This window comes from Anser brachyrhynchus, assembly GCF_964034855.1.
Source record: "Anser brachyrhynchus genome assembly, chromosome: 2".
Classification (NCBI taxonomy): Eukaryota; Metazoa; Chordata; class Aves; order Anseriformes; family Anatidae; genus Anser; species Anser brachyrhynchus.
The window spans coordinates 93,926,736-93,950,403 of NC_137695.1; the positions used below are offsets into that span (position 1 = coordinate 93,926,736).

Here is a 23,668-nt window from a genome sequence, read left to right on the forward strand (position 1 = left end):
GTTCTGGTCCATGCTCCAATGAATATTTAATTATTAACATGAGATGGAACAGCTCTGTCAAGCCTGGGAAGGCTGCACCTGCAGTTCTTCAATGGTTTTCTGCTGTGGGCAGTCTCCTGGCTGGTAGGAGAATGGGGTTGAAATCCTTGCTTCAAAATGAATACATATCTCAGAGCAGACCTTTCACTTCCTGATGGAGAGCACTCACCACTGAATACCATAAGATGGAAAATATTTAAATAGCTGTTTTTCTTCTGTGAGAAGTTATGTCTTAGGCATTTCTTTCCAAAAGATACTGAAAATTGTTAGCAAACCTTAAAAGCTGCAGGAGGTGTTCCCCTGCATTCTTCCAAGGTCGTCAGAAATGAGGTAAGAGGACCAAGCTAGCGTATCCCATAATTTCTATAGATTATGGAAAGAATAAAAAAAAGGAAACAGACAAAAGTCTTTTTAATCCTTTTCCAGGTGTGTAACCAAGTAAACAAATTCTTTGGGTGCAGGGTTCTTGCATTTGATTAGTTTCACTGAAATGTCTGGAAAAAAGTCCATTTTCAAATACGAATGGAGTGAAAGGTGAGCTACAGCCCCCAGGCACTACAAGGAGGTCAGGAGAATGAATACTCATGAAGGAGGGGAAGATTCAGTTGCCCAAACAGAAGTGTCAAGTATCACTTTTGGTATTGGCCCTGACATTTTAAGCCTGCCTGGCACACACCTGCTGTTTTGCAAGGGAGTGGGTGTCCCTGTGGTCCTGCTGCAGAGCTGCCAGCCCCATGGAGATTATTGTGACTGCCCCAGGGCAACTCAAGTGGCTTGAGAAGGCTATGTTTAAGCAGCTGAATCCTACCCATCCTGTTTGACTCACACAGATACCTCCAGCCTCTGAAAGGAGTGTAATTCCTCCTGTCATTCTGGTTCACCAGCAAGACTAGTGGCTACCAGTGTGACAATCTATCTCAATTTATATGGTGGTTAAAATTGTGCTGTTGTTGCAGAGAAATGAGGAAAAAATAAATCAATCTGAAAACCCTTGTCATCTAGTAGCTAGTCCACTAGCATTTTTTCACTGGTACAAAAAGTCAGGCTTTCCTTTTTATTTTATATAAAGAAACTTCAGTCTACAGTACAGCTTTTAAGATGTGTTTTGTAAAGACTACATTTTAATAGGTGTGTTTTGGAAGTATATCATTTCCTTTGCTATTAATGTTTTCCTCACTGGTTTTATTGATATTTTTATAATTGATTTTAGAAGGTTATGGTGTAGCAAAAGAAAAACAGTGGTGGAAAATTCAGCCCTAAGAAGTCAAAAAGGCTGAAATGTATAAGTAATTTCCCTTTGAAAATAATAAGACTAGAACAAGAAGAAAAAGGTGAGAAGAAGATAATGGAGGAAGATACAGATTGGGGACAATCTGCAATATATTGCATAAATACAATGTGTGCTGTGCCATTTAATTCTCAAAGATATACAGCTTTGCACCTTGTATCATTGTGGTTTCTAATTAATCTTGATTGTCTTATATTTGAAATGCTATTTGTCCTTGTTATAAGCAGTTTTGATAACATTTGCTATTTCACTGGATTTCTTAGCCTAAGATTCAAGACTTTGAGTGACCTAGGAGACATACATCTGGCTATGCCTTACTTCATTACAAAAATAGCCACTGTAATGTAAGCGCTTCCTCTCTCCTGCTTGCTCCAGTGATACTTACTGAGAACCAGAAAAAAAATTCACAAGTCATTGATACCAAAGGGCAAGACTGGCTGAATCTTTCTGCAGACAATGTTCTACAAAGTGTTCCATTTTATGGATAGTTTTTATTCAGTGTGAACATGGATTAGACATTGATTTTTTAAGAAGTTATGTGGAACTACTTGATACCAGTCGTTCCTTTTGGAAATGCCACCCAAGCCTTTGGGTCTGTGGGCCAGATCTCTTTTGACTGTATCTGTTGGCTGATGAGCTAGTTGCAGTCTGAGTTTCTTGCTGAAAACAAACCTTGCTCCTCCTCATCTCCTGGATCATTTACAACAATTGTGTGTCAATTTGTATTCTAAAATGTTATGCATGTAGTGTGTCAGCTGGCTGCACTGTAGAGGAGGGCCAAGTCTGGACACAAGCTGGCAGAGAGCTTAACCTCAAGTGCAGTCCTGCAATCAGTGTAGCCCTGACAGCTGAAGTTTTGCCTACCCTCATGCTCTTGCCATACTGCTTTGGAAAGTGGTTTTCTGTTCCAAACATCTCTGTGTGCTCTGCTGCACTGGGTATCTAGAAGGCTCCAGTCTGGTTCACAAAGAAGAGGGGAGAATGTATTTATGTATAGAAAATAATATTTCCTGAGAAAGAACTTCCCTGGTAGTGGAGAACCTGTGCGCAAGTCAGGGGGCTTAGAAAGTTCTGTGGCTATTTGTAAAGGCAGTAGAACTCCTGGGGCCAGTAAAGAGCTGTGTTGGAGCAGGTAGCTGCATCAGGGCAGGTATTTGACAGAAGAGTAATTAAGGTGGAGGCCAGCTACTACTAGCTGGGGAGCTACTCAGGTAATGGGCCAAAGATAAACTTCTCTCAGGGACCTGGACAGAAACAAGGAAAGGAGAGTGGCACTGAGTTTTGGATGATTCTGTGGATGCTCTGTGCCAACAGTGCAAGTCTCAGTATACTGTGGGACCACTTCATTGCAGTGGTCATCAAGTGACCATTAGAATATACCTTTGCAAGTATGAACGAGTGATGATAGAGGTCTTACCAAGACTATTTTCCTGCCTTCAGAGAAGAATGTCTGTTACAGCAGGGTATCCACTGATAATGACACTGCATGGTGGAACTGGAATAAGCATCATGGTAATTTTGCTTATCTGACTCTTGGAACCAGCTGTTACCTTTCTTGAATTTCTCTCTTCCAACACTGAGGATAAAATTACCTGACACAGCATGGAAAATTTCAGGCTGAATTTTCAAGAGATTGGCAAAATTATTACTGAAAAAGACTTTTATATTAGGAAGTGTATTGTATTTTAAACAGATGCAACACCTCTTCTCTGCTTATTTAGTTAACAGTGATAACAGAAAAAAAATGCAATCACAAGCTGTAAAACTAAAATTCTGTAGAGGGCCCTAAGACCCCATACAAGTCCAAAACTTTTATTATTATTGTATAGGGTGAGGGACTGAGGGTCCAGGCAGGTGGTGGATTCTGGAGCCAGTGTGAAGGTGGCTCTTTCTGGGAGCAACAGGATGAAGGCTGATTTTTTTCTGCAGATACATGAGTCTCTCTAATCAGTGATTAGGAACACAGGGAAAAATAATTCTGTAGGCTAATAATTAATCATTTCATCAATTTGGAGAACCATTCAATATTGACTGAGTAGGAAAGAACATAGAGGATCTGCTTCCTCCTCCTTTTTTACATATCGTCATAGGAGATGTTGCTGTGATTTGCAGACTTTTTCAGTAGTTATAACAAATCTGTCTTTAGGATTCAGAATATGCCCACAGGATGTGGAAGAGAAGGAAGAATAAAAAAAAACGTTGGTTCAAGACTTTTCCATCTATCTCATGGTTTCGCTAAATGCAACATCCTTGTGTGCAACTGTACTTTTTTTTTTTTTGAAATAACAGTAAAAACAAGAATGTAGTTTCCAGAGCCAGAATTTAGTCAAATATCATTCTGCACAAGTAGGCAATGTTTTTTCTTTATTTTCTTTTGAGAATGTTTTTATTTTTCTTTACAATAAATAACCCACTCTATATTTTTAGACAATCTAGAACTTTCTATTATCCTAATTCTCCCTTAATTATTGTTAATTAATTCCTCTCACTCCTAAGAATTCATACTATTTAAACATTTATAAAGAATTAATATATGACACTTTGATCATTACTTAGTCAGATTATGTAACTTTTTACATCCTGTCTTTCAAGTGAATCCTTTCAGCTTCCTAATTTTCATTCTTGCTTTCCTCTGGACTCCAACAAATTTGCGAGTATATTTTTCTTCAGAGGTAGGAGTCTAGTTGGATGATTGTCTTTGGAATAAAGAAAAAAAAAACAACACAAAAACACAACAGTAATACAGTGACAGTATGGGGGAAAAAACAACAACAATGACAACACTCCCCTCCCCCCCCCAAGATCTACAACCCAATTTTGTTTGTATCTCAGAGAATTACTATCAACAGGTAATAAAAAACATACAAATGCAATAGTTTCTCTGAAATGTTTTCTACCACACAGTTTGATTTATAAGAGAAATAGATTATCTCTTGAGAGTGCTTATTTATGTATTCCTCTTCTCTCCAATTTGTGTCATTTTTATGGGGTGTTCTACCTCTATATGGACAGCATTTTTTTTTATTATTATTATTTCCAGACCGAAAAATACTTTTCTTTGCTTAGGTTGAAGGTCTTCTGGTTTGTCACTAGAAGGCCCCTTTACTTGCTGATTTCTACTCATTAAAGTGGTAGTTTATCCACCTTCAAATGTCTCTGCTCTGTGTCACAGACACTTATTTGTTCTCCAGCCATCAAAGTGTATTAAAATTAACAGCAGTCATCACATGAGTGGAGGGTAGCCGTTCTCAGACACACAGATAGTTATATACTCACAGCAGGAAACTTGCAATCAAATTCTAACAAAAGGTCACATTTGCAATAAGTAAAGGAAAATGTAGGTAATTGGTTTTAGAATCAGTTAATATCTTCACAGGCCTTGAAAGGCACTCTGATGGACTTGAAACACTTTTGTTCAAGTAATTAAAACCTAGGTATTGTTATAGTATTAAAAACCAAAGCAATTCTTGGTGCTCTGTGAAATAGTGTTGCTACAGTTGCAAATAGAGGGAAAATTATTTGTGGTTTGTTTGAAAAGACCCACAGACTTGGGTACTGGCTGAAATGTAGAAATGGAATAGGGAATGAAGTGTGGAACAGCATGAAGATTAGCCCTTACAAAACCTGTCTTTATACGCAGCTTTAAAGGCACTCCTACTGTTTCCTTCAGCTGGCTTAGGTCTGCATCCCCTTCAGAAATATTAGATCACAGTGTATAAGAAACCTTCCAGAGACCTGAGGACACATCTGTTTGAAGAGCATCAACTGACTTATTAAGGATTCACTTAGGCTGAAATTCTATTTCTTTGAGTGGTGCAGTCTAATCCTGAGCAGCCATATGCTACAGCAGTATTTTGTAACTGTGTCTTAGTTTAAGCAGGTCCCTGCCCAACCTAGGGGAAAGGTAAGTGACACAGAGGGGTCTCCAAGCAGCCAGTGCATGGAGAGGGGACCAGACAGGAGCATCCAATGGGAAAGGCCACAGAAATCTACTGGGGTTTTCTTTGCCTGTCAAATACTCCTTTTTGTCTAGTTCAAACTAGGAGTTTCTCACAGTTTTTGGCATGACTGGGGACCAAGTCTTTAGAGCATCTAGTGTGAAGCCCTTCCTCTGCCTGTAGAAAATCAAAGTTAGCACCAGAGAGCCCTCAGGAGGAGGCTGTGGATATCACAGCACGAACCCTCCCATTTGTGCTTCTGTGCTTTTAATTGTACAAACAAGGAGTCCGCTGGATCAGACAGAAAAGCTATGTGAAAGCATATCCTTGGGTCTGTGAGCTGGACTACTTAGCAAGGAGAGGTAAGGCATGAGTCAAAACTTCTGCTTGAATAAACATTTTAAGCAACTAAATAGCCACTAAATGTACTCCAGAAGTTCCTTTATGTCCACCAAGTGCTCTGTCTACTAGTCTAGGTAGTCAAACTCATACTGACTTCTCTATGACAATTCAGATTTAAAGATACCATTCAAATTTTCACCCCTTTCACTGGCCAGTTTTGCTCCAGAATAGCCTGACATCTGCAAAGCTTCCCAGTAACCAAGGGAATGCCTTGACTTTCCCACCACCAGTGAGTGCCCTTCCTGCTGAGCAAACAGAAGGTGAACCAAGCCCTGCACAAACTAGGTAGAGGAACTCCTCTATATAGAAGGAAGCAGATTCAGGCCTCTCAAAGATGTCCAAAGCAGCCCTGGGAGCTTTCTTAGCTACGACTGTCAGTTTGTGTAGAGTCGGAGATGAGTATGAGAAGCCTATGGGCTTCAAGGTGCCCCCAGGCTAAAGAGGTTGGGCCTGTGTTTTCTCTGTTGAGGCTGAGGACTGTAATTTTGATTTGCTTAACTGAAAATTAAAGCTTACAAACAGAAAGCTTTTCCCCTTCCTCCAGAAATGCTCTCTGAAAATATTTTGGAAAATATATGTAGACAACAGGAGATCTTAAACACTTCTCCCATCCATTTAATTTTCTACTAGCTAAGTTATTCTAACAAAGGTGCCCCCAGCCTCATCTTGAGATAGTACTGAGATTCTCCAAGAGAAAATTTGGGAATGGGAAGAAAACTGCCAAGGCAGAATCAAAATCTCATTGAAAAGAAGGATGCAGTTCAGAGCTCTCAGAGGAATCCTTTCAAGCCTCCATAGTTTTACATGGGAGGAGTGACATCAATTTCAAAATTATTTTGTTTTCTTTCCTAACTCTAAGAATTAGAATTTCATTTCTACCAAATTAAAATTCAGAGAGAGACCACTGCTGATGCATCCTGTAGGAAGAATTCTGTTTGTTGGGCTGTTCCATGGACAGTCTCCAGGCTCAATGTCCCCTTTTACTCATTTGTCTATTGTTCATATTATCCTTACCTCTGCACTGTACTTGGTGTTTCTTCCCCGGAGGTGTTCCCCTCTGGCCCAGATAAGTGCTGAGGCCATGGTGAAGGAATATGAGTGAGTGCAGAAATGGAGTGACAGTCTGGGGACAGGACTCATATTACCTGTGAAATGGGCAAGGCAAAATTTTCTGTGTTCTCCAAACCAAAGCAGAGAAAGGCATGGACCTGGCTTTTACTTCCTCCCTTCCTTTTCTCCTGGAGCTCAGAGCACCTTTTACCTTCCAAAACCTATTGAAAAATTCCAGAGTTGAGAAACTATTCTTTCTCATTGTCCAAAGTGAACATCACCCCTTAGACCAAGGCAGGCATGAAAAGTGGTTTGTTTGGAATTAGAGGATGACATGTACCACCTCAAATCCTCAAGATCTACTGCTGTGCAAGTGTGGCAGATAGAAAGAGGGGAATGTTGGTCAAAGTTTGTCTAACACTTTTGTTTGTTTGTTTGTTTTTTGCTTATTATGTTGTACCAATTCAGAATAAGAATACACCTATTAAAATCAATGAAAACATTCAAAAATGTTGTTTTCCATATTAAATATTCCAAGGAACTGTATGCAGTCTGTAGACTGTATGTATGTGGGAAGAAAGGCAAGAGCAACTGGCTAGCAACACATCAGCTGTATTTGAGGATCCTTCCCCAGAGCCAACAAGAAGGAAGATAATAATGCATTTCCTAAATTGTTATGGAGAGACTATTTGCTCAGTTCTGATTGAAAGTATTGCATGAATCTCTTTATAAATGTGACAGTTTTTCAACTAACAGGAAGGGGGGAAATACCCAAATATATTCTGATATTTAAGTAATCAATCACAGATGAAAATCAGGAGTTTGAGGGAGAAAATATTTGAATTACTGATTTCAGTAGGTAAGAGTTACTTTACAGGTTTAAATAACCTTGCCTAAATAATCTGTTACACAATTTCAAATGAAAAACATATAAAAAACAAAACAACAAAACAAAACAAAACAAAAGAAGCACACTTTTTGAATATAAAATGGATTAAGTTGTTGCAATTACTTTACCTAGCTAAAAGGCAAGAGAATGGAAACACTAAATGAAATCGATAATAGCTTCTCAACATTTTGCCTCTTTCTAGGATAAACTGTGCTTAACAAAGTACCCAGTCAAAAACAATTTTCATGGGAGTTGTAGTTCGTATACTTAGATTTCTCTGGGAGAAAAGCATGAAACATTTTCAGGACATTTTCTGTCAAAATATTTGGCCACATGAAACCAAAAGTTTCAAGCCTTGTAACACAAGGCTTTCAGAGTTCATATTGCTCAGCTTGTTTGAAGAGATCGAGATGTGACTTGATCACAGGCAACAGGAATTTCATAGAGAAAAAGAGCTCCGACAGTAGGGGATTACAGTCTTGCTGACAAAAGCATCCTGAGATACTACTGAAGCTAGACATCATTTCTTGAAATAGAATACTATTTCTTTGCTGTGAGGATAACTGAGCATTTGTTGGGTATACATCTAATCAGCTTCCCCATCCTGGAAGTATCTTAGTGACTGAAATGTCACAGCCCCAGGGCTTGAAGAAGGTGATTGATTAAGGATGTATGATATTTACTTTCCCCACAAAGATGATGGTCCTTTCTGTGCTCAATGCTTATTAAAATATCAAAATATATTGTTTAATGGGCTTGGGCTTGCCTGTATTTGTTTTTGTTTTTATTTTGTTTTGTTTGTTTACAGCAAAATTTGAAGAAAACTTTGAAATTAATAGTTTATCCTTCAGGGACTTGATTTAATTACTTTTCTGTTGTTAAGTTCTCTTTAATTTCTTTGTCTCTCAACAAAATCCCACTGGAACACAACACATTCACAATACATTTCAAAATTGACCTCTTTCCTCCTATAAACCAGAAAATGTTACAGTTTTAATTTTCACTTTCCTTTCTACTGCAATTTCCCAGTGTTGTTCTTCCCCATCCAGATGGAAGAAAGCCTCATATTCCAAAAACTGCAGACTGAGTAAGATACAGATTAAATATAAATGTTAAAATTTGGGTTATTTCTGTAGAATTTGTGTTTGATTTTCCTCATGAAAAGTATCTTATCATTGAAAGTATCTATCTTTCTATGTCCCAAATAAATTGCTGGCATCCCAGTAATCTTATTTATTTGTTTGTTTGTCTGTTTATTTGAAATTGTATTGTAAACTTGGAGACTTGGAGGCTAAGAATGTCAATCTTGCTGATGGTGCAGTTTATTCATTTTTGTTATCTGTAAGTCACAACTTCAGCTACTAGTTCCAAACGTATCTGTAACACCCAATTTGCTCTCCTACTGAAGACAGTAATGTGTGTTTTCCTGAGCTGAGGCTGTTGTTTTGCAGGACTGAGCACTGCATCCCCAGGCTGTATACTCACTGACAGAGGCCTTGTTGGAAAAGCCTGATAGAGACGAAAGGCTTGGCAGGATCACATCAGTTCTCTGGACACCTTTGACAGAGGGTAGGGAAGAGGGCAGTTTAAATAGTAAGCAAGTCTCCTGGCCTGGCTTCCTACCTCTCTACCTGGTTTTCCGGGGAAAGGGGTATGCAAGTTTCCTTGGTCTTCCTATTTTGCACTACAGGGCTGTGAGGGGCAGTGCTGAGCGCTAACCAAGTGGCAATGACTCTTTTTACTTTATGCATTTCCAAAAAGAGAAGTATTAAGGACATAAGAGGTTTGGTTCATGGTAGATAGATCAGTTTATTGTATGTATTTGGTAAATATTAGAGGGTTTGGAGAATGGAATAGTAATCCTTAGTTATAAAATATTTATAATGTATTTATAAAGCTGATAAACAAGTAATTTCATAAAGCCAATTTCAAAGTTCCTTTTATTTTCTAAAATCTCAAATTGGTTCTGCTCTCAGGATAATTCCTACTGTAAATTTTATGTTGCATATTTAATACTATTTGGTTTCAAGTAATCATCTGTTTTAAATCTTACTGTTTCAGTTTTCTTGTATGCCCCAAGGAAAGTGCGTATAGAGCTATCCAAAAAAAAAAAAAAGTTGGTATATTCAAAAAGAACAGAATATGTAAACTTGTGTTATATTTTTGCATTTAATAAATGTATATTTATCACAATTTCTAATTATTCTTTTTGCTTTACTGCATATTATTAGTTTAATTGAACCATAAACTTTAGACTAATAATACCAATTTGTCTTACATTATACTTTGCTCTATTAACTTTTACAAATGTGTTCATCTCAGCCACTGACTGATGGGCATACAGCAACTGTGCTAGATTTTTTGTCGGCAAACTGCTACATTGCATTTTCTGTTCTTGGAAAATGCTTTCCTTTGTTTGCCTATTTTTTGGGGGGTGGAGAGTGGGGGATGGAGGGCGATATGATATGATTCTGTATTCTTTATTCTTGAGGTTTAAATACAAAATACATTTTCCTCTTCCATTCTGGCAGAAACCACAAGCAGTGATAAGAGCTAGAGTTGACAATTATTTCAAGAGATCCTTTCTAAAATAAAATCTTTTGTTCAGTATCCCAGAAAAACTCTATTCACTTCAGAATTTGGGGAATTTAAGTCTCCTAGTGATCTTCATGGTTAGGAATTTCTCTGACGTGATGAGAAGTCCATGAGAATGAAAATACACATTTATCTTCTCTTGGAAAAAATAAAGTGAAATAAAAATACATAACTATGAAATTACACAAAAATAACACAGAGAACTGAAAAAAAAAAAGTGGAAAGCTATTGCAGGGCCACTTAGCTACTTTGTAGTTTGGTCCAACACTCAACAAAAATGTTCCTCATATCCTCTTCTATTATTTTTGCAAATCTAATTAATCTGCAGGGAGAAAAAAGAATAGTGGAAATAAGCTGATCTCTCCCAGCTGGGTCTGGTCTGATCTGCAGTCACCTGGGCCAGCTTCATAAGTTCAAGTGATGTTTTTCCTTGCCCTGTCCCATCACCAAAGATCAGTTTCACAATTACTGTTCCTGTCTCGTGAAGAGTTCTGGTTATCCAGTCCAGCTGACGTATCAGTGAAAAACACATATTTTTTCCTGCCTTTGCCCTTGTTACTGAGGCTTTATTTATCTGTCTTGCTACAGCTTTTTCTTTCTCCCATTTTCTCCTTCCAGTTAGAAAAACTCAAACATATTCTCCCTCATACTATGTGTTCAGCTTCTTACACAGAGGCCTCAAATTCCATTGTCTTTCAAAGAGTAGTCTGGCTTCTTTCTAGACAGAAATAAAAGGATCTCCAAGCCATCTTTAGCCAGACTCCAAGATCTACACCGTCACCAAAAGTAGGTAAAATACGATGTTGACCCAGGGACCTTTCAGAGTATGAATCTCACAGAAAATTAGAGGAGATAAAAAGTGATTTGAATAAGGGAAAATGTGTGACCCACAAGTCAGAGATACTTCCCAAAATAGCTGTATATCACAGTTGTGATAAAATTTTAGCAAGTTGAGGAAAAAAATGGAGGATGGATGAAAAAACAACACGTTGAGAGGATATCAATCTGAATGAGAAGAGTATAGGAATAGAGAAAGGGACACTCATGAGGAAATTGGGAAGAAGAGGAAAGGGAATAAAAATTGAAATATCCAAAATACATGAGAAGATGCAGGGGACAAAAAGCAGAGCAGAGAGAGCTGCAGCACTCACAGTCTTATGGCAACCAGAGGTCCTCTACTGCAACAGAAATGCTGCTCTTCCTTGCTGTGGAAATTCCTTTCTGTGCATCTTGGTCTGTAGAAAGAGAAGTGTGCTTATTCTTAAGCCATAGCATCCCAGGAGCTGTCCCCCTAAACAGTAATCTTTGTGAAGAAAAAAGAACAACAATCAAACAAAAAACAAACAAACAAAAAAACATTTTGGAACTAGTATGAAGCCTACTGACCAGAAATATTTACCTTAGAGTTTGAAAACCCAAATAATATCTTCTACTAAGCTACTGTATCACCAGATAAAGGAGTTGTGACTTGCTTTTTATTTCAGCTTGGAATTGTTGTGAAGTATAGTGATTGTTAAAAATGTGGAAAAAAATGTGGTTGAAGTAGTGACTCTGTAGCAAGACATAGTACAAAAAGAATATGGAAGGTTCTTCATTTTCCAGTTTCTCTATGTTTTATGTATTTGGATGCCTTCTCATTTCAACAGATCTTAATGTAACCAGTCTTGAGTTCCAGTTTCAGTGGGTTTCCAGTGAATGTTATAACTGCCGGGCTAATAGTTAGAGAACAAATCATGCTCCCTCTTCTTGAGTGTCATTTTCTGTATCTTTAAGTGGCCTTAGTTTCAGCTTAGTGTAGAAGTGAAGGTAGTGAACAGATGAAGAGCAAGTGAGAGCTGCATACTGCTTACAGTAATTGCTCTGGCCCAATAAAGCATGATAGGGAGATTTTATTAGGTCAGTTTCTATTACTCTACACCCAGATATTTACAAATTAAAACTCAGACCTGTAAAATAATTAAATTTTTAAAACAAATATGAGGTTTAATAATAAATAATACATCTAGGAACTCTGTATTTGCCAGCTTCTTTATGCAGCCAGGTTAGCTGCAACCTGCTTTTCTAAGTAAAACTAGAGTTACCCCAGCAATCACTTATGTTTATACGTCATGGTTTCAGAGCCAATTTCAAATATATCACTACTCCAAAATAAAAAGTGAGAGCTGCCAATGTTTCTAATCTCCTGCAAAGGATTTGTTGTGTATATATCTTGAATATTTTTGTAGCCAATGTCCAGGTTTTGAAATTTGAGATGTAATATTGAAATATTCATGGATACTTAAGTTACCTTATGTGTTTCTATTCTTTGGTGGCTTTTAATAAAGGAAATAGCTGTACTTTTAAAGAAGACAAAGAGGCTTCCTTTGTCTACAAGTTTCCACACCCTGTATATCACGTTAAAGGGACACGTAGTGAGCATATAACATTCTGCAACAAAACATATCCTTATTGTATTATTGAGCACCAGACTATACAGTTTATTAAGCTAAATTTCATTGTAGATAGTCTTGTGATTATCTAATTTGTATATGAAGCAATTATATATTCACTACATGCTCCTTTGAAATGGCAATAACCTTTTTACTAGGCAGCTATTAAGTTTTGATGGTGTTTTCAGTGTATATTTTTGAAAGGACAATGGTGAATGTTTTTCACTAAATAACTTGTGTTTTTTTAATTATTATTTCTAATGCATGGATCTGGAAATACTGTTTACAGTAGAAAATATAAATGTCTCTTTCTTCACTTGAAAGTGATATTTCTTTATGGTACGTTATAATATATCTCTGTGTTTAATGCTGACACTCAAATGATGAATCAATTCAGCAAAAATTATATATCACAAAATTTTAATAACAGCAGTGCAAATGTCCAGTTTTCTTCCTAATTGAAATATATATTTTATTTCTCATCCTTTTTTTTTTTTTTTTTTTTTGTGGGAGACTATTTGGTCTGTCAATTTCTTAAAATGCTAGCAAAATCTGCTGCTGAATTTTCTAAGAAAGATGTGTAAGTATTGGCTTTTAAGCTAGCACAAAGTTTTTCACACATGTAATTAGAAGAGAAGTGGATTACTTCTTACCATAAAAAGAAACTTTTTCTCTGCATGTCTTAAACAATGATTTTCTGGACGTATATTTTTTTGAATCAAAAAACTCTGCGGCTTATGAAGTTGTTTGTTATTTTGTTGTGATTTTATATAGAATGGAAGGGTGAGGAAAAGGTCAGCAATAACTCTGCTGTTGCATTTTCACTGGGAAAAACATAATATTGATCGATAAGGAAATGGAAAAAGCACAACTATTAGCGTCTTACTTGATCTTCTCCGACCTTTACCCTGCCATGTTGATTTTATTCTTAAATGTTATGTCTGTTGTTCCAAAGGTTTGTCCTGTTTAGTCTTTTATTTAATTAATACATGATCTTCTTTACTCTCTCTAATGTTAAAACATGAAATTCAGTTTTATTCCTTGTTGAACCATTGTCCTCTTTACACTCAGCAATGCACACTAGATAATGACTCCATGTAGGAACTGGCCTGCTTAAAACTCCTTTAGAAGTGCAATCGATGGGTACTTAACTTCATCAAATTGTTTTGCAGGTCTATAGGAAAATTAGCTTTAAGGACATGGAAGCTCTTTAAAATGAAAATTTAAGTTTTGATATAAAACTATAGGCTTTTAACTTTTCTGTTTGTAGACTTTAGCGCAGAAAATATGTCATAGAACCTTCACTAAATGCCTATATATCTGCTAAGGTAGCAACTACAAAATTTAGTAAAGAAAGCTCTCTTCTCCCTGAGGGCAGTCTGCATATGATACTGTACTTGGTGCGTACGATCACAGGACAGAAACAGGGACAGAGCTGTGTGCTCTGGCAAAGCCACTGGAATGTCTTGGTTTGCCTTCTAGTCCCAGATCTTCTCCAGCGCTGCCAAAGAAAGCAAACCATAAGTTTTGGTACTAAAAAGGAATAATGTTTTTATTCTTCCAGGTAAAAGAAAATATTTCGATGAAATATGCAAAGATAAACACATGCAGAAAAGACAAGAAGTTGTATTTGTGGATGTTGAGCATTTGGGCTGCACCCTGTACCTCCTTGCATATCTTCATCAGCCCCAAATCTTCTGAAGACTGACTTTACTCATTTGTAGCTTCAGAGAAGTAAATGGTGAGTTCAGTATGTCAGTAATTTAACTTATAATTATGTTCTAAGTTGGTAACTAGTTTTGTAACTCTTAATTCAGTTTAGTTTAAATGAAATAGGCTGTGATAGGTTCATCCAAGATAAGGTGTTCTTTAACTGAAAAAGTGGTCACAAAGTCATTTGCAGTCCTAGAACTAAATAGGCTTCAGAAACAAGTTAGACAACTATAATAAGGCACTTTTTTTTTTTCTTTTCTTTTCTTTTACAAAGAACTAGAGTCCTGATCACTTGAATCCAAGAGTTTTAAAATAATTGCAAGGTTTGTTCCTGGTAACATTTTAAAATTTCAGTATGGCAGGGCAGTTCTAAAGGATTTCAAGTAAATTTCAATTTAAAAGCAATAATTAGAATAGACCTGTAAAGATGACACTGTGTCTGCCAAAATAATGGAATAACTGATATGAAAAATAAAGGATGAGAATATAATTAATTTCAGTTGACTTTTTTTTTTTTATTTTTTTACATAAAATAGTTCTTGCTGGCCTCATTTCCTTTCTTAAGAGATGACGGGCTGATTAAAGGTACCTTTATTAGCCTGATCAGGCTGAATGTCTGCACATTTTTCCACATATTACCATGCAAATTTCTCACAATCATAAGATGATATGATATGTGATATACTAATGATAAATATCCAACAGAGTAATTACTTGAGAATCATAATCCAGTATATTTCCACTGAGGTCTCGCACAGACCAGTTCTTGCTCCAGTGCAGCCATAAATCATTGAGAAAAGCACATAAGAAAATATAAAATATTTGTTGATAAGGTTTGCAGGTGTCATAAAAACAGATGGAATGGTAAAAACATCATGACAACAAGTCATTTGTATGGGATTCTCTACATCATTTAATAAACTGGGGAGAAGAATAATCCATTTAATATAACTAAATGCAAAGCCAAATACCTAAGGGTAGGAAGTACAGGATTTAACATTAGGGAGATAAGAATTTAAGAAACACTGAGCCTGAAAAGGTGGCAATACTTTTTAAATGGAAATATTTTCTGACCTTGGGATCCAGGTAAAAGGGATAAATCCTGGATTTATAAAAAATAAAACATAAAATAGAGGGAAAGAGCTGTGTTATTTCTGTCCATGAAGTTACTGACACCATCACCAAAATGCAGTCTGATATCTATTCTTCCAAAAAGACAGTAAAAGTTTAGAGAGTGTTCGAAGAAGAGCTACAGGAATAATTTTACAGAAAGGGAATTCCACCTTAAGAAGAAACCTACAGGAAGCTTATTGTTTTTAAAGCATCTTAGATAATCATAGTCCATATGAACCCTGTATATATAACTCACTATATATGTATTTCTTTTTGATACAACACTTGACTTCACAAGACAAAGACACCAGCTCCAGCAGTCAGAATATAAAGGGAAAACACTATGTATAGAAAGATATAATTTGTTTTCTTATTTGAACTTTTACATCAAAACAGTTTTGTGGTTTTTTGTTCCTTTTTTTTTTTTTCCTAAAGCATATTTTGCAGTCAGTCGTAAGTTCTTAAATGCAATACCAGATAAAATTAAATAGCTAAGTCATACAGAACACCAGATGATATTCTGGTCTTAAAAATCTATTAACCTCTATGAATCTTGCATATGCCAACATTTCTCTGTAAAAGTCTTTGGCATAATACCACAATAAAAGGCTGTGCCTATCATTACTATATTTTCACATTTTTTCTCAAAGGTGAACAGTTGTTAAACAAATATTACAGGCCTTTTTATAGCATTGAACTCTTTTATCATCATATCATTAATTCCCCGGCTCTCTCATTTGAAGTGCTTGAAAGTTGCTTTCAATTGCAAATTAGCCAGGGCAAGAAGAAGAGGGGCCATGAAATCTCTTCGTACAGAACACGTATCTGATTTTAGTGACCTGTGGTCTTGAATGTTTGTTGTAAATAAGTATTGTATAGTAAAGAAAAGCTGGATAGATACATTTGATCTAATGCAAGTTATTCCTTATAAAGCCTGATTTATTCTCCTTCAAGGTTTTGCATATTTCTTCCACTGTGTGAGGTTAGGAGGAAGAGCCACAGATAAGAAAGTATCTGGAAGACTCAACAAGTTATCTGCCCTGACCTTTGGAGAGCCTTAAAGGGAAGTGTTGTCACTCTGAGGAGATGTGGAGGTCATACTAGGCACAGAGCCAGCCTACAACTTTTTTTAGAGTGTGTCAGAGCCAGGGCAAAGTGAAGACAGACTAGACTTAATCCTTTAACCTAACCTGTCAAAACTGCATCAAGTCAGCACTGCCAAATCTGCAGCCACCTCATAACTCAAAAAGGTATGCATGAGTGCATTTATGAATTTGCTTTTGAGAAACGGTTTTATGCTTTGGTATTCACAGCATTATGAAACCTGGCCACGTTGCTGGGTATGCAAACATAAGGCTAAATGCTGCCTACTGCATGAGTGATTCATCCACTGAGTAGTAAGAAGATATGAAATAATATTATTGCAAAAGGTGATTGTTTTTAAGAGATACTTAATTCCAAACATAAAAAATATGGACTTTGAAGAAATTAGGTTTGTGTTGTTTCAACAAAACCAAGAAGAAATAAGCTATTTGTCAAATCCACAGTAATGGATAAAGCACACAGCACATTAACCTGATATTTTATTTTCATTGACTTTGTTGTAAATACTGTTTTTGTGTAGTGATAATTTTTTTACAGTAAGCATATTTTACGTACATGCATGTGTACATGTTGGTTTATATGTATGTAGCTGTGTGCATGTAAATTTTGCTTGAACCTTCAAATAATTATAAAAGGAAACATCCATGTGAAAAATAACACAAATGCATTCAAAATACAGGGCCATATCCTAACTGCTGCAAACTAGCTTGGCTGACAATGGGACTGGAGCCACACTCAGACATGACAGTTGTCACAGCTCAATATATGCCTGTGAACTTTAAATTGTGAATATACAGTGATGTAATTAAAAATGCTGGAAAGTTCATTTTGTGATGTTAATTGCTGAGCTTTGCTTCAGATGGGCAAAGACAGTAAAAATTCTATCCGTCTTCAAGGAAAACAGTCTAAAAATTATAGCCCAGGTACAAAAAAGGACTGGCACTATAATAGGCTGGGGTCTGAGCTCTTGCTTCAGAGCTTATTTAAGTGTTTTTCTTGTCAGACCCATGGAGTGCATCATCCAGCTCACCCCCCACACAGCTGGAGCACTCAAGTGGACCTGGCTAGGGCTGGCTCTCCCCTGTGAAATGCAATAGGTCCCACTTGAAGGTCCCACGCCTTCCCACCACCAAGGCTGATGGTTTGGTCAGCAGCAGAGGTGGAGGCTCAGCCCTCAGCCCCCGCCTCCCACACCTGAGGGTACTTCAGCCACCAAATTATTGGTAGCTTTCTCCATCCACTGAAAATCTCTCCTGTGAGGAGGGCTACAGTACCCAAGGGTTCTGGATCTGCCCTGACTTCCTAAAAGTATGGTCCCAAACTGTGATTTTTCAAACCTTCCAGGACTGAACCCAGTCTTACCCATATTAGTGTTGCACTTGCCTTGACAAGGTTCTCCCTCATGGCCCACAGGAGAAGGATCTGAAGGTGGTAGGACAGCTCAGGGCCACCCTACTGCATCCCCACATCTCTGACACCAGCAAAGGGAGCTGGAGCAATACCATGTACAGCAAATGGGTCTTTGTGGGGGTCAAAGAGCCTTAAAGAGTGTGTGTGTGTGTCTGTGTGTGTGTGTGCGTGCATGTGTGTGTGTGTGTGTCTTGAGGGGGGTTGGTGCCACAGAGAAATCTGTATCTGTGAGGGACAGGGACAGAGCATGAGCGTGATCTTTGCCTTAATGATCAATTAACCAGGAAGTTGTCAAAAGAAAATGCAGAAATGTCAAGATTTTGTTAACAGTTCTTGCTTGTGGACTTGGAAGAACCATTAATGACATTTTGAGATTTTTACACTGGAAACATCAAAATGAAATGTGGTCTTCTTTTCCCTAGGAAAATGAGTGTGTTCCCATCTTAATGAGTGATCTGAGCAATTCCAAGGCAGGCCAAGCAAGTCCTTATATTTACTTCACTCTTAGAACATGACAAAATTGAAAATCTGCGAAAAGCAGACCAAACATGATAAGAAAAAAGAAAGGAAAATAGAATGATCTATTGAAAAGAATATGGGAGTCTAAATTATGAGTGAAGTCAAGTAAAAATGATGTTAAACACATGTGCCAGGCATTTTAAAGGGTATGTATAGGTGATCTCTTGTGAAAACTCCATCAACTAATGAAGAATTCCACTTTCAGAAGGAGCAGTAGGTTGGCAGATGTTCCCCACAGTCTTTGTGCTTTTCTGGGGAGAGGACGTGACAGCCTATTCATATGACACTCCAGTGATCATGTGGGGCACAACTATTAACTTTGCCAAGTAGATACAAATCAAGCAGTCTAGCTGATTTCTAAAAAGAAGAAAATAAGACTCTTTTTCTTGTGAATCAGGATAATTTTTGAAAAATACCAATAATCAGCTATTTCAGAGGAACAGAATGTACATTTTTTCATGCCTAAATTTCTGAAGATATTTAATAGGACAGGTGTATAGCATACACTTACAAAGAAATGAGTCATTATGCTTCCATAAATCCGGATTATCTGTTACTACTGCTTTTGGATAGAAATCAGTCACTTCAGGATATATGAAGAAAAACAGATTTCCAACTTCAAATACATATACAGGGGTATATTTTACTTACACTTTTAGGCTTCAGTGCCAGAAGGTCCTTCCAGCTTTCTGGTCTGACTGGCTTCATAACCCAGGCTATAACTCCTGCCTCTAGCCTAAAATGGCTTACAAATTGCCAGAGGCTTAAATTTGCACTCAGAGCTAAAGGTTTCTGTCTTTCAAAGGAGACCTTACCTTTTTTTTTTTCTTTTTTTCTCTTTTTTTTTTCTCATTCACCACTGCCTTTATTTAAGCTTTTCTCTTGTGCGTTTTGTACAGAACAACTCCACTGTAGTGAGAACCTGTACTATAAAATGCTTATTTCTCAAGTATTAAAAAGCCACAATATGTGTTTCACAAATAATTCTGTAAGAATATATTATACAAAGGCATAAATTCCTTCATAATAGCTACCGTAACTTTGGACAGCATAGAATATGTATAATCATATTCAAAATCATCTACAGCTAAATAGTACTGGTGTAACACAATAAATTAAAAGTGAAAGTGAAAAAAGTGAAAAGTAGAAATCCTACCATAGTTGTACTTCAACTACGTCTCAGTATAAAACTTAATGGCTTTGCCACCTAGAAAAAAAAGAGGAGTGGGAGAGATGGCCTTGTCATACACTTCTGAAGTATTTATATATACAATAACTTGGGAAAAGTAAAGAAGAAAATGCGTAATTATGTATCACACAAAAATTACATAATGAAAATAGAACTCAGAGTAGACTGTGTCCACACAGATCTGTGTTAGCGAATGCAAAATTAGAAGGTGCAGGCTTACCATTTCTAACAAATGGCTTTACAACAGTTTGGTTGCTTTGCCTTGCCTAGATTCTCAATTGGCAATTGCCATTGTAGACTGTTACCATGTATATTATCTAAGGTATGGAGGGTATAGAAGTGTTTACTTGTATGACTCAAAGAAAAGAATACAGTTCATGTTGTTCTAATGAGCTAAATTACACAGGAAAAGAGATAAAGAAGAAATAGAAGATCCTTATCAAAAAGCTTCTTGAATGTAAATGTGCATTGGCTTCAAGTATTTCAGTGTTCAAACTTTTTAATAACTACTCCTGACACTGAGGCAGAGAAAAAGCTAAAGAAACAGATTCAAGTGACAGCAGGAGCGTGCATTTCCCAGCACTGTGGGCTGACGGAGGCTAGCTGAGAACTATGCCCCTTTGCTAGAAAAGGAGAAGGTATTGCAAATGCTGGTGAGAGTAGAGAGTAAGAAAACAGCCCACAAGGGCAGAAGTCCAAAGCTCTGCCCTCCGTGTCTTGGGAAGGAGATGTTTCTTCCAAAGGTCTCAGTGGAACAATCCAAGCCTGTTTTGAGGGTGTGTTGGGCTCTTCATACTTGAAAGTTGGTGGTCTTACTGACATTATACCAAAGAGCCAAGCTTTTTAATCTGATCAGACTCAAAAACACCCTCTTTTACCTCTGACAGGAGTCTGATTGCTCTAGTGCTTTAGATCTGAGTTACTTAAAGATACTGAATGAGGCTGATCAGATGCTGAAGAGCTGCCAAGATTACAGGCCTGTCAGCCCTATCACTTTTGTTATTAATTATGATAAAGCTGTACAAGCTGCAGCTTCGTCCATTCAGTGCAGACGCTGGGACAGCTTTCCTCCCTTATAGTCCCCTCTTTTCACTGCTCCAGCTATTCTTAGCTGGGGCAACAGTCCCTGTGGGATGATTGTCATCTGGTATATATACATTGCAGCAGCTGACTCAGATAACCAGGAAAATATAACCAGCTCCCTCTCTGCCCTGGGAACTTTGCAGCATCAGGGATTCTGGCCCAGTACCAGGAACAAGCACACAGACATAGACTGCATCTCGCAAGAGCAGGACACATGTTTCTGATGCTTCTTCGCTTTTCAGGCTTATACCATGGAGACCTTCACAAAGCAGTGAAACACAGACAGATATCCAAATTGAAAAAAAAAAATAAATAAAAATAGACACAGACTGAAAGACAAGCAAAAAGATATCCTAAGGAGCTTGATGATGTTTCCATGATTTCCACCTTGTACCTCCACTGTGGAGGTCTCTGTTTAAATTAGAAAACCACTGCCTCTTCTTTTATTCTCATCAGCAATAGCTTCCTGTTTCCTTCTGACTCTTCTACACATTCCCTTACTGGACATCTTCTGTCAGTTTGTCTATTCTTTGCAAAGTAAACAAGTCAGAAGATGCCAGTATTAACTGTGGGTGCACAAACTTACCCTCTCCACAGAAAACTTTTCTGAAGGTATCTTAAATTATTAAATTCATTCTAACCTGAGTTCCAAAAATGAGTGTCTCAGAAGAAAGCCTGCAGGAAAGGAGGAGGTTACAAGGCTTACAAGGAACTCTGTGACAAGACCCAGCAAAGACAGTGGGGCCTTGGGGCTGGGAGGACTTCCTTCTTCCGACAGCAGTGAACAATCCTATCAGCCTGACATGTATGTACAGCTTCACCCCTACACTGCAGTTTCGTAAGTTGAGTCTCTAATGTCTTAGCATGAACAAAAGGAGGAAATCTCATATGCCCCATCCTTGCTTCCTTTCTCCTTTCTCCTGCTCCTTCCTCCCTGTCTCTGCTCCCAGCTGTAGACCTCTGCCTGGTCTTGCACTTCTAGGTTCCTCTGCCAATTTGCATCAGCCCACTAAGACAGCAAAAAACTCTTCACCTATTTTTGTTCATGAACTATGTTTCTGCCCTTTTTGTTGGCAACATTGGCTCATGGAAGACCACCCTTTGTCTCTACATTTTAACCCACAGAAACAGTTAAGGCAACACTCTTCTATCTCCCTATACAACCACGATAAGGGGCTGGGGTGGCGCACTCCCATCTTCTCATCCTTTCATTGCCTAGCCAAAGTTTGTTTGCTCCTTCTGTTGCATCTGAAGGATGGTGATTCACTCAGCCCTTATTTTGAATAAAATTCTTAACTATGCTTGAATGTATGATTTTCCTGCCATCAGCCATTCAGAATAATGGCTCTGCTGCTTAAACAGACCTGTAGAAATGATTAGGGGAAGTGCTGAGGTGCATCAGGCCCAGAGCATTCACATAAAAAGCTCATAGAGCTGTTTTCCTCAACGGCCAATGTGATGCCATTTCAGATTTCTCAGACAGCATATCTTTCTACCAGCTTTGCAAGACTCAGTGTTATACAGTGATCCATATTTGGGGTCTTCCAGTCACATTTCTTCTCCGGATTTCCTTTGGCATTCTGATTTTCAAAGTAAAACTACCTGGTATAGGATTTTTATCCTTGGTATTTATCCTTGCTTGGCTCTGGTACAACCTATTGCCAGCCCTCTGCTTTTGTTCATCAGTACACAGAATCCAGACAACTACTGTTCCTTTTTTCTCTCAAAGAAACCCTGTATTTCAAGAAGGAGTCATAAAGGAGTTGACACAGAAAGACTCTTCACCTTAAGAACTGTCTAGATCTCAGAGATCAATAAAGTGATCTCCCTATTCTCTGAGAGCCTGCAGCAGGCTCTAGTCAATCTCCCAAACCCACAATGCACAGATCTGTGTGGGGTGAATGCAGACTCTGGACAAGAAACAGCAGCAGACAGCAATTCATACAGTCCACAAGAGTGAAGGCATGAAGTTATTGCAAGAGAATGTTTCCAGGTGGGAGCTGGTAGCAGGTTTTCCTGATTATCACTGCTCTTCTTCATCTGTCCTCATACCAGGTTTGAAATAACCCTTTTCCTTAGGTGGTGAGCAGAACATATATATATATATATGTATATATTATATATGTATATATATATATCATACATTTTTTTCTTTCTCATTGCAAGGCCACTTAAGGAAATGGCCATATCTGGCAAGACACTTGTAGCTTTTGGAAGATATTTAAAGATACTACTGTTATGACAGAATGGAATTTGGGAAGAAAAAAAAAAACAGTTGGAAATGAGTTTGAAGCATGGAAGTTTCTTTAGATATAAGAGGATACAGAGAGAAAAGAATATGATTTACTCCACTTTGAAGACTTTCATGCTGTATCAAAGCCAAGACTGTTTCATGCAGCCTGGGCAGCCATTAGAGCTGCAAGCTAATAGGAAAGAGAAAGAGATAGCAGCATGCCTGTTAGTTTTGGATGCTGGTAACAACAACACATGCAGGATGGAGACACATGCCAGCATTGCCTCCCTTATTCCAATGGGTATGTGGAATATTTATTTCCCTGCTTTATTTATGAATATTAATACTGTTCCCTGATTTCACAAACCAGCTCAACAGAAAGTACTGTTTGGAGAAAGACAGAGAAAAGGCTGTGGTGTGTCCAGATTGTTTCATTCTCAGACATTTCATCTGAAACAATGGTGAGGGCTCTGGATTAGGCAAGCCTGACAGTGCTGTTGGAAGTGCTGAGGAGAAACTCCAGCCAGGTTGAGTTACCCATTGGTGGTGTGTCCCAGCCCCCAGATTAAGGTACTACATTAGCCTGAATGCTCAAGACAAGTCCCAAGTAATCATCCTCTCTTCTGTGCACCCTGTTCTACACTTGAAGGAAACCTGAACAAGAAAGCAGGGAG

General features: G+C 37.8%; 1 long non-coding RNA gene across 2 annotated transcripts in view; it reads left to right on the top strand.

Moving 5' to 3' along the window:
- Window positions 1-23,358, top strand: part of LOC308189362 — a 154,607-nt gene extending 131,249 nt beyond the window's left edge. The window contains exons 1-3 of one of the 2 annotated variants that reach the window (XR_013946326.1): window positions 6,031-9,175; window positions 14,195-14,371; window positions 16,411-23,358. This is a non-coding gene — a long non-coding RNA (uncharacterized lncRNA). Of the gene's footprint in view, window positions 1-6,030; window positions 9,176-14,194; window positions 14,372-16,410 lie in introns of those variants that run through there. The other variant, XR_013946325.1, reaches the window with a different exon arrangement.
- The last annotated feature ends 310 nt before the right edge of the window (window positions 23,359-23,668 follow it).